The sequence below is a fragment of the Rhipicephalus microplus genome, chromosome X, assembly GCF_043290135.1.
Source record: "Rhipicephalus microplus isolate Deutch F79 chromosome X, USDA_Rmic, whole genome shotgun sequence".
NCBI lineage: Eukaryota > Metazoa > Arthropoda > Arachnida > Ixodida > Ixodidae > Rhipicephalus > Rhipicephalus microplus.
This window is the reverse complement of record NC_134710.1, coordinates 88,483,953-88,496,444: the sequence shown is the minus strand read 5'-3', so window position 1 is coordinate 88,496,444 and position 12,492 is coordinate 88,483,953.

The window sequence follows — 12,492 nt, the reverse complement described above, 5'->3', positions numbered from 1 at the left end:
GATGACTGCCCGATGTTGACACGCTCTACATGGCTAAAACCGAGTCGTCGATCACGAATTCCGGGTGTGCACGAGAAACAAGTTTGCCGGAGTATTCGCTGGTTAGGCGTGCCTCTAAACTTTGGAAAATTCCGCGGCAGTGTAAAATGAATGTATAGGAAGGCAGCGAAAAAATGTAGCGTGTCTAAGTCTTTGCCTGCGTGGTAACAACGACAGTGCACTCACGCTTAACCCGTCCGTTTGCGCACGCCGCGAGACCCCGGCGAGGCCATTAGACAGCCTCGAGATAGGACACAGGTAAGCGCCAGAGCATGCACCTCTGGTGTCAGAAATTAGAATGTGCCTTCACTCTTCATGCAGATGCGGAAACGAGCCGGCATATACGCTCGAAAAAAAAAAGATAGAAAAAATGTGCAGAAAAGAAAGGAAATGTAGTGCCATATTCCAACTTTCTTTGCCTGCTCCAGCGGAATAACGCGTGCCCTCGACTCCTTCGAAAGTGAAGCATTCGACTCCCTCCTCCTTCTAGCCCCCCCCCCCCCCTCCCCGAACCCCGCTCATGAAGGGAGGCAAGGAAGCGATTTTCTGCTTTTGCGCTGCAGTAGCGGGCGGAAAATAGCAACTAAAGGTGCCAGTTTCATAATAGAGCCCCACGCATTGGTTCCCTGCGGCGCGTAGAGTACTTGTCTCGCTCGGAAAACACACGTGCCGTGTTCGCACGGCCTGCTGGTTGTGTTGTGGCGGAGCTCCTAGTTGGCTGCCATTACGACGAGAGGCTGTTTTTTGAAGACTGCGATTGAACTTGGCTGATGGTTTGTGTGTTTGGAAAAAGTGATCGTTTGCAGAACGATGACTGCGAGCGCGAAAAGTGACACGGCTCGCGTTCAGGCCTGTAAACTGCTCAACATCACGACACGACCGTTGTTTCGCTTGGGTGCCAATAACAATCGGTCAATCGGCAATAAACACGCTGGAGCAAAGGAAAAAAAAACAACAAAAAACGGGGCTGGTGGGTGCTGCTGAGGAACAGGGCAAAAAAGACGGAAACATACTGAGTTTTGTTTAATTGTCGTTTTTTTAGTAACGTGTCATGCGTACTAAGAACAACAACACCGACCCACTGCCAGACTTTACGCATATCCCAGCGGACGTGTAAAACGCATGCATCGTGTTACGACCGCCGTTTGCAGGCACCGGAGGTCCGGGATGAAGTTGTCGAGGCAGGAGGAAGATAGACTTGAAGAAGGTTTATTTACATTATGTACATGATGAGCTCTCGTACATGACGAGCTCTTTCTTACATGGCGAGCTTTCGAATCTCGTGCTTACCTACATGGTGCTCCTTCGAATGAGCCGGGTGGCTCATTATAAAGGGTATGTGCTCCCCAGATCCCTAGATCAGGGAACACGTGCTGATGGTACTGTCCAATCACAGATCACACACAACGGGCAAGGGGGGCGAGCATGCACGGCCCACGTGAACATCCAGTATTGAGACGTGATCACTGCCCTCCAAGGTGGCGCCAGCGGGCCTCTTTCTCGTCATGTGTGTGCCGCTGGTCGAAGGGTCCCAAGCTCATGACAGCATACATCAAAGGGTCCGCCGAACTGCTCGCTTAATTAGCGGGGCGATTTGCGGCGGCCACCGCGGCCTCTTCCAAGGAAGATGCTGTATTTGTTGTCCTCTCTCGAACGACTTAGAGCGTCGTGGCGACACGACGTCTCACCCTCCGGCTAGGTGGGGACAATGCCTGGCGGGCATAGGCAGCCGGCCGGTCGGTTACTTGTTTGAAGATCCAAAGAGCGCCGCTTCCTCGTCAGCTCTGGCGCCGGTCACCACAATCTAAACACGCCTACGTTTTGCATTTACAGTAACTATATATGCACAAGGCTCACGGATTGCATCACGCTAGGTGTAACAATACTGCGGCACAAAACTGCCTCTGATGTTTTTTTTTTGTTTTTTACAGGAGAAGTTTCCGCTAGAGCCCTGCAACTTATCTACCGGTATAATCGATGGAATCATTAATGTAAAGTGAATACCCAGAGATGTATAATTGCTGGGAATAAAGTATGCATTTTAAAGTGCCTTTGCAAGCGAGCACACGAGAGAGAATCGTTATGTAACTTTAATTTATATTAGTCAAAAGCGGAGTACAAATAAAACTAGGACCATGCCGAGAGCACGGAATCTCAAGACAAGAGAACACGAATCCTTTATCGACAGGTACACAGGTGTGCATATTATGCCTTCCCGTTGCGGAACTCCAGAGTTATGCCATTGTTTGAAACCTTTAAAGTGGCGCTAAGCAGCAACAAAGAATCTCTTCGTTTTAACGTGGCAAAACCGCAAACCGGTTACACAGCATGCCATAATGGGGTGCTGAAAGTTTGAGCGTGATTTTATTTTTATTTTCATTTCACGTCCGTGGCTTCAGCTAATTTACGTGTTACGTGAAAAGGAGCAGGCAATGTACATAAACGCACTAATGTCTAAATATCATGTGATATATATATATATATATATATATATATATATATATATATATATATATATATATATATATATATATATATAGTCCATGAACGATCATTATATACTCTTTGGATCGTGCTTGATACTTTTGATTTCCATCAGCACTTTTCCCCTTCTTTATGTCGGCCATAGCTGAGTGCTGCATTTGCAAGTGTGTACGCGTTTGGCATGTTTAGATACGGTCGACACCTCAGTCAGCGAACAGTGCATGCAATGCGGGGAAACTAGGCCATTTTCTGCGTTCGTGTTCGTATAAGGCGCAGAGACAAACGCCTCTAACCGTGCTCAACCAGTTCGACGGCCGGCCCCTGTAGCAAGAAATGGTTGCACACTCTATCGAAGGGATTTATCGTGGCACCGGAAGGCCCTGCAGCCATTACTGCGCTTCTTGCGGGGAACCACCGGGCTCTTCAGATGCCCTTCCTGTTCTTTTATCTCTCTGCCCTCTTTCTAGCCCGTATACTTCCTCCACCCCAGTGCAGGGTCACCATCATCCAATGTTTTGTCAACTGCATGATGTACCCTAGCCCCATCGACACCCGATTACCCCTGTCCTGAGTGCAACGATGTGCCAGCCTATTGCCTAATTTCCTTATACACGTAATTGCCTGCTCTCCTTGACTTCGTAGTTTTTTCTCTTAGCGTGGGATGTACCTGTGAATATCACAATTTTCGCATCAACCCAAATGTGAAAAAAATAACGGGCTTAAAGCATTTATTAAAACATGAAATGTAGTGTATTCTTATTTTAGAAGTGACTTCATAAAGGAAGCTTGTGAAATGCCTGTTTGATACAGAAACAAATAAGCCTTTAAAAAAACCTGCCACGGCCACTCGTACATGGCAAACGATGGTATGTTACAAATGAGCGTCGTGAAAATAACCAAAACTAACTAACTAACTAACTAACCAACCAACTAATGGAGATCTAACACACATTTATTATAGGCGTAACGGAGGTGTGAGGCGCTCAATTGAAGGCTATAAAACGGTTCATAGTCGGCAACTTGTTTCGCGGCTTATCGATTACGTGCCTGGTGCCCGGAAAATCAGCCAGAGCGCAGCCACCGCCTCAACCCCGTGACCCGTGCACGTAATCCACGCGACCTCGGGGTAGACTGTTTCCGGGATCGGCCTACATTTCAACATGCCATCAGCAGGATCGGCCCCGTTTACTGTGTATATCTCTACATCCCGGACCGGCTCACCTAACACCACGGTGTGGTGATGACGCACACGCTTCATCTCCCTAAGAAAAACGAGGGCGTAGAAAGTTTTGATTTGTTGAAGCATTCGGGCGTAATATTTGACTAAGCACGCCACTTGCTGCTTTCTCACTTTAAAAAAATTATATAGAAAACACAAAGGAAAGAAAGTACAAATCGGGTTACGTAAAAGCAAAATTGTTACAGTCTCCCATGCGTGAGTGATTCTGCACTTCGGTGACGAAGGACAAGGGGCGAACAGCAGCCGCCTCTGCGGTGAAAGGAAGCCCATGCACAGACGGCCATTCAAAGATTGTTTCTACCGAGAGTAGATCGCTTCCGCACCAAGAAGTCCCGTTTTGAGAAAGCACTGGCCGTTCAGGTGACATGCCACTGGGTGCATCTGAGCGCAGACAGGCAGTGTCACGGCCGACTCCCCTGCATGTGTCCGCGTTAAGGCTCACGAGAGGGGAAATGAAAACAGTGTGTGGTTGTACAGGAGTAACAGAAGCATGCTGTTTTCACGGAAGTAAATTGGGAAAATAAACATGACGGAAGTCTTGGGTGTAGTCTCTCGACCATGACGGCAAACATATATGGTCAAACCAAGCGTCTAAGTGAAGTCGATAAGTAGTTGACATAATAAAATTCAGACAGGATTTAGCGACTGCTACTTCTAAAGTGTGTCAAAGCGTGCTATTAAGTTTGAAAGGTATATAAATATACACATGCACAGTTGTAACGTCATATCTAGCGCACACGCTTGAATCCATGGAAAATGATGCTTTCGTAGAGAGATATTTTTAAAGACATGACAACTATCAATATTCTGCCCCACGCATTGCAGCATAGCGATTACTGGGCGTCGCATAGTACGACCAGTGGCCCTGTTTACTAAAAGCACCATCACCTGGATGTGCCCAGTAATTGCAACGACCATCGTAAGCATTCATAAATATTCTAAATAAGCGAAGTCATGTTTATATTCCTGGTATCACACAGAATGCCGATTCTGAGCTGACACTGGAACGCTCGTGCAATTTGTCAAGTTACAGAAATAAAAGATGAGTGCAAATGATAGTACAGATAGCTGCGGAGTCAAACACGAAATACTGTTCTTGCCTTGAAGGCCTAATGCTGTGCACACCGCACCCTTCACTTTTGGGTATCCCCGTGTTCACCAAACATGACTGTACGTGAGTGTTCTCCTCAGAAAAGAAAACGCTATCTCCCGCTAAAGAGAACCATGTGTAAATGCGAAACAGCGGGCGCTAACGCTTAGACTGGCGGCGGCGCTGACGCTGGCACTCATCGCGGCGTTGGACAGGAGAGAAACCTGGGGAGGCACAAAGCACGCACTGATGAACCAGTGTTTCCTACTGAAATATGCGAATCACTGCTAGCAGCCAATGAGAGACAGAAGACTACGATTGGACACAGAGACCCACAGTCCGCTTAAGTTTACGCACACGTTGCGAATTTCTATTGTTCAATAATGCACGGGAGAAATCTCCCACCGGCAATATACCTTGGAGGTCAAGATCCAGTGCCTATATATATTCGGGGTGCCCAGCAAACGGATGTGCAGCGCGAGGAGTCGGTGGTTTTAGTCAAAAAACTTGCTAGCAGACGCTGCCTATGTCGCCGTTGCTGGGCGAGAGGTAATGGGAGCGTATGAGAGGAGTAGAAGGGGGTGCGCATGCGCAATGTAGGTGTAAACGCCGCGGTGAGTGATTGATGATGATTGATTGATATGAGGGTTTAACGTCACAAAACCATTATATCATTATGAGAGACGCCGTAGTAGGGTGTTCCGGAAATTTTGACCACCTGTGCTTCTTTAACGTGCACTCAAATCTGAACACACGGGCCTACAGCATTTTCGACTTCGCCGAAAATGCAGCCGCCGCAGCCGGGATTCTATCTCGCGACCTGCGGGTCAGTAGCCAAGTACCTTAGCCACTACACCACAGCGGTGGGGCGCGGGGAGCGATGCCTAGAGGAGAGAGAGGGGGAGCACGGAGGGGGGAGCGAACGTAGATTATAGCAGACGCTGCCTGCGTCGGCGTTGCGAGTGGAGAGAGGGGCGGGGGGGGGGGGGCGCTAAAGAGAAGAGAAAAAAAGAGGGGCGCGCATGCGCTGTAAAGGTCGTCACAACGCATACCACATTGAGCTCGACCATATGACGCTTCGCAGCTTGTTCAAAATTGCCCCTCCGACCCATCTTTTGACGCTTTGTGCACCAGCCTTCTATTATACCCTAAAATGGGGATCATAGGACTGATTACGTGGTGGCAGCCCGCCATATAAAGCAACAAGCTGGTATTGGCGTTAGCACGCGATTCCTTTCTTTATACTCAATGCACAGATTGCTAACTTCGTTTAGGTGTCTTCATACTGACTTTGCACCTGCGCAGTTCTTTTGTTGCTGTTTCTTCTTGAAGTTGTGGTTCATTTTTGTTTTTGTTACTCTAAAGAAAAATTGTTCAGTTGAAAGCCATTGTTTGTATTGTCCTTTTCTCTCTCTTCAGATTTTGTGCCGTTATTACGAACGTATACAAACTATTACGTACATATACAACACTTATACAACTGAATAATGAGATGAATTTTTTTTATTTTACTTTCTTTCTTCGAATTGCTTGTAGAAATGTTCTAAAACTAGAACAATGGCTGTTTCTCTGCACCTGTTTGAAGCTTCGTGCTTCTCATGCCACAAGTTTGCACTGATTATTTGACTGAACGATAATATTTTGGCATTTTGTTGCCAATTACATCAATGTATACTTAACTGAATGACGACTGGACAATTATATTATAATTGTTGGGTTTTAACGTCCCAAAACCGTGATATCAGTATGAGAGACGCCGTAGTGGTGAGCTCCTGAAATTTCGACCACCTGGGGTTCTTTAAAATGCACCTAAATCTAAGAACACGGGCCTCGAACATTTTCGCCTCCATCGCAAATGCGGCCACCACGACCGGAATTCCATCCCCCGACCTGCGGGCTGGCAGTAGAGCACCATATTCACAAGGCCACCGTGCCACCGTGGCGGGTTACTTATTGAACTTATGGGTCCTGTAATGCGAAAGCGTACGTACAGCAAATTCCAGCATACGACTCCCTCGATTTAGGAATAACACAATTTTTTCCGGGGCAGTGTGCTTGTTCTGTCCCATTGCATGATGTTGTATGTTAGTAATTTGTACGCAGTCCTGTGGAATGTGTGTTTCGTCATATGTTTATGGAGGCCTTTTTTGAGCTTGATCGATATGGTTGCCAATAGTACTGAAGCTACAAATTGATTTTAGCACACTCTTCAACGTCTCTGGTACTGTTGGGATTTGAAGCTGATTTTTATGCCGGGGACGTCATGAACAACTAGTACTGGATATTAGAGAGCTGCTTCACCACCTCTTCCACGAAGGACACAAAATCACGTTTCAGTCGCTTCCAAGTCACTGCGGCCAATGAACATGCCGATGCAGCTGCTCGATCAGCACACGAAGATGGTGAAGAAGAATCTATACCCTTTTCAAGGACTGATGCTGCAATGAAAATCCGAAAACTTGCTAATGAAGAAGTAAAATCCCTGTGGAACACTGAGTGTTTAACGCACACGCGACTGCATAGGCTGGACACGTTTCGTCGACTTCGGCCTCTGTCCGGACTCTCTCGTCTTGAGACAACGGTGCTTTGCCGACTGTGGCTTGGTGTCGCTTTCACCAAAGTTTTCGGCTTCCAAATCGGCATGAAAGACATTGTTGCTTGCGGTCATTGCGGCAGTGATGAAACAATAGAGCACGTTCTCTGTCACTGCCCTCGTTACAGCGTGCAAAGACGGCAGCTAGCTGCTGCGTTAGCTCGCCTTGACGAAAGACCTTTGTCAGAACAATCAGTGCTTGAAAGGCGACATTATCTCTCTTCGCACAGAAAATCTGTGAAGGCCTCATCGAACTTTTTGCGTCGTAGTGGCCCATTGTATAGGTTACAGCTTAATTTTTTTCATTTTCGTGTGTCTGTTTCGTTCTTCGCTGGCTTTCCCCATCTTTCTTCCACACTTTCCCTTCTTTTTCTCCAGGGTAGCAAACCGGATGCTCCAATTCCTCGTTATCCGCCGTGCCTTTCCCTCAATTTTATTCTCTCTCTCTCTCTGAAGCTGATTTGTGATAGTCTGATGAAGAAGGCTTTGCTGTAACTTTAAAGCTGGTAAAATAGCGGCTTCAGAATTTTTTTTTTAATTTTATTTGAGGAATATAGGTGCATCCATGTAGTGCATATGAGGATTACTCGTTTTTGCTAAACGTTAAAAGTGTACTAAGATAAAAATTTCAAGAAATCCCTAAGCGAAATTTAGTCAATGGTATTGCATTTATTTAAAACAAGCGAAATAAGTTATCTTTTTTCACACATTATCGTGAGGTTCTAAATATATTTTATTGGGCATGGTCATCTACAGCGCCAGAGCTGCAGAAATGTACTTTTTACTAAATTAGGTGGTCTTTCTCTAGAAATTTAGCAGATTTTTAGTCTGTTACTATAATGTGATTGGCAAAGTGTGTTTGAATGTCTGTATTTCATTTTATTTTAACATTGAAGCCGTACGGTGCAAATATGTAATAAGTTTATATGTGTTTCTACTTTAAATACTTTATGTGATGGTATTTGGGGTGCTTGTGCTGTACAAGTCCTGTAGTTCATGGATAATTATGCTGACTCCTTGAAAATGAACACATGAGCCGTACTTTATGTGTAATTTGATCTCCATAATAAATATCCTGTCAGTCTTCAGACTGTGTGTGGTCTCGTAGTGCATGAACAGGAACTCGCAAAGGTTCCGTCTTTTGCATAAGTGTTTGCGTTGGTGTTTCCGTCTCTTGAATTGGCTGTATATAAGCTTGTGTTCCCGTCTAATCTTTTTTTAGAATGCAGCCTTGCAAGAATGCTTGCTCCGAGGGAATTATTTCGGCTGCAGTGGTTGCTCCCATTCAGTACCCCAAGTACTCCCAAGATAGGCGAGCTAAAACGCCCTAGATTCCACCTATTTACTCCGAAATTGAATTTTAAATAAGACCAAGAAAGCGGGGTCACGTGACTAAAATACTCCCATTCTGCCCCTCTAAAACGCCGAGAAGTGGGTAAAATAATGCGCTAATTCCGCCGGAAATACTTCTAAGAACCTTAAGACCCCGGGTTTCTTTTCACGGAGTCACAATCAGAGTAAAGTTTTCACCTAATCTTCACCCTAGTATATGCCCTGCCATGGGCGCTTTTTTTGCTCTCATTTAGTGGGCACAAAAAGATGTACAGATGGGAGTGATATAGAGGACAAGCCAAAAACTCCCACCTTGGTCTTTTTTCTGTTTAGAGTGCATGCATTTGTCTGCCGTTTTTCATAACTGACGACCTAACGTCACCGTTTAGCGATTAAGGTGTGGTTCTAACCTCGGACGCGGGTTTGGTTGCCGTTCATGGCTTCTGCATATAAATAAGAGCGAAATTCTGATAAATAAATAGACTTTTATAATGAGGTATGGTAAAGCACAACACGTGGGCGAAATTAATGCGGAGTCTCCCACTACTACGAGCCTCATGTCGTGTTTCCATCATGTAAAACGGTAGATTTTTTTAAGCCTGTAAGAGTGCATGTGTGATTTTTATTGTTTATTTTATTATTAGTGCAACCTACATCGCCTAACTAAGTGGGCATTATTGTAGGAGGGTGAGGAAAAAAAGTAGTATTACAGTCGAACAAAGCGCACGTTTGCACTGTCAAAAATGGCATACATATGCGCAGCAGCTCCTGCGCATTCACAAAAAGCGCACATCTTGTAGTGACGAACAAAAAGCATCGGATGGAAGATGAACAACACACGCATCTGAATTATTCCAATCACGAATGGCAAAAAGAAAAAAAAAGAATTGGCAAAGGCACCAGTACGACAGCTGACCTCATGGATTTTTTTTTTAGTGATCCTTTCTTTGTGACACGTAGTGTGGGCTCATCGTGAATAAACTCTTGTTGATGCGGATTTTATCACAGAATATAGAATTGAAAAACTTTAATCGCAAGAATTTCCTGCGCTGCTCAAGAGGCTACCATCCTAAGTTATTCCTAATGCATGTAACACTGGAGTTAAATTATAATTATTACTGACAAAGCGCGCCGCACGGTTTTGTATTCATTCAAGTTTATAGATTAGAGTTTGACCATGAGGATCCCACACTGTACAGGCATAGTCCAGGATAGGTCAGACATTTGTAACATACAAAGCCTCTTTCAGACTTTTTGCGGCAGACTTGAAATGGCGTTTAAAGTTGAACACACAATTGGCCTTGCCAGTTACGTAACCTATATGCTTATTCCAAGATAAATCGGCAGACGAGTATACACCAAGGTATTTAAAATGTTCAACATGGTCAAGTTGTGCTCCTGACAAGTTATAGGACGAGTGCAAAGGTTTGCAATTTCTGGTAAAACTAAGAAAGCAACATTTTTTTTACATTCAAACACATCTTCCATTTCTCACACCACCTTACCACAGTGTCAAGATCATGTTGTAACGCACAAATATCCTCCGTACTGTTTATTGATCTATAAATAACACAATCATCCACATACAGCCTCGCGTTTGATGTTAGAGTCTGTGACAAGCCATTGATATAGACCAAAAATAGTAAAGGACCCAATACCAAACCCTGTGGTACACCAGAAGTTACGCTGACGTATGAAGAAGACGAACCATTTACTCGGATGTACTGTTTTCTAGAAGTTATATAATCTTTCTACTAACCAAGAACAGATGCAGGGAGACCTAAAAAAGATAATTTATGTAATAAAAGAGCATGTGCAATGGTGTCAAATGCTTTCTGAAAGTCTAGAAATACCGAATCTACTTGATCATCCTTATCATATGAACTTAAAACATTATGAGAAAATCTGCACAGTTGTGTAACACATGACAGACCAGACCTAAAGCTATGCTAAAATGTGCAGAAAAAATTATTTCTTCCCAAGTGCTTCATAACACCACTATATATAACGTGCTCAAGAGCTTTACAACATACGCTGGTCAAAGCAATTGGCCGGTAGTTGGCAACATTCTTTTGTTTCCAGACTTTGGTATTGGAACAACATTTGCTAGCTTCCATTCAGGCGGCAGTTTCTGACCTTCAAGCGATTTTGAAAATAAGACGGCCAGAGTGCTAGAGTACTTGCACACCTCTTCGATACGTGCTTAGAAATGACATCCGGTCCCGGAGCCGAGTTTGGTTGAAGTCGTTCAAGAAGAGTGCACACACCACTAGCCGAAATAACAATGTCATCTATAGATTCGAATGGCTGGGTTGTCGTATATGGCATTTCACCTTGAAATGGTCCAAAAAACACAGATTGATAATACTGGTTTAAGCAGGCTGCCTTTCCTGCATCTTTCGAAAAGGTTGTTTCACCATCAGTAATGTCTGGAATGCCAACAGAGTTCATGTTATTTGATTTCACATATTTCCAAACTTCCTTGGGATTAGTATTCAGCTTTCTTTTCAGGGATGCAAAAAAGCTTTCTTTCGCTACTCCTAATTGGTTTATTAACAGTCGACCTAGCTCAGCGAGTTTTTTTTTTTTTAACATCAGCAGATTCTCATGAACAGAAACGCTTGAAAGTGCGATTTTTTTTATTAAGTAACTTCATTAGGCGTGCGGTAATCCAGCATTTGTCAGCTCTCTGTTTCCCGGAAATAACTTTGGAAGGTACATGACTACTGACAAAACAAGCAAGCTCAGTTTTAATGTTCCCACAGACTGGTGATGTTCGAGATCAAAGAACGCCCTTGGAACTCAGTGAAAAACGAAGTAAGCTTGGAGGATATTGCCTCATAGTTACAGTTTTTATAAAAATGAATGGTTCGCGGCCACATTTCCTTTTACTTTAGGTTTGGGAAAACCAAACTTCCAACTGCTACCTCATGATCACTAATCCCAGTCATAGTTGTAACTGACTTTATGAAGGCGGGATGATTACAAAAAAACAAGATCTGGTATGTTAGAATGTTGCCCAGTGCACCTTGTATAGGAGATGCAACAAACTAATGCAGTGCGTGTTCCGCAATGAGCTCTTCCAGTGCTAAGTATTGGTCTGACCGTAAGCGCAAGACGGGAGCATGTCTATTCAGTCAACTTTCGAAGGGTTAAAATCGCCTCCTGGTAAAATATATTCAGTTCCTAACGTAGCCAGTGCTTCAGACAAAGCATCCAATGGCTGCGCACTGTTGGAGTTAGGCGGTCGATAAAAACAGCCCACCGCAACGCGCTGCGCTTGTGACAGCTCAATGTTGCACCACACGGCTTCAAACTGAAGGCTGGCAATCGATTCTCACACGCTTTTTAATCTGTTATTAACCAATACGAAAATTTCCCCGCCGCGCGCATTGCAATCTTTGCCGTAGACGTTCATATGTGAAAGAAACACTTCTGAGTTGTAAATACTGCCATCGAGTCACGACTCGGTGCCATAAATTATATCGGAATTCGTAGTAGCTACAAGGTCTAAAAACGCATCCTTCTTATTTTTTTATGCTTTGACAGTTTACAACAATAAACACCAATTCTAGCCGATGGCGCCCTTGGAATCGAACGGAAGGCTTTGATGGTTATTGCAACGGTTCTACTTCATCACTGAAGGAATTGTAGATAAATGTTTGGGCCCCTATAATCAGCTTACTCAAGCGAAGCCTGAATGTTTCTTTGTGT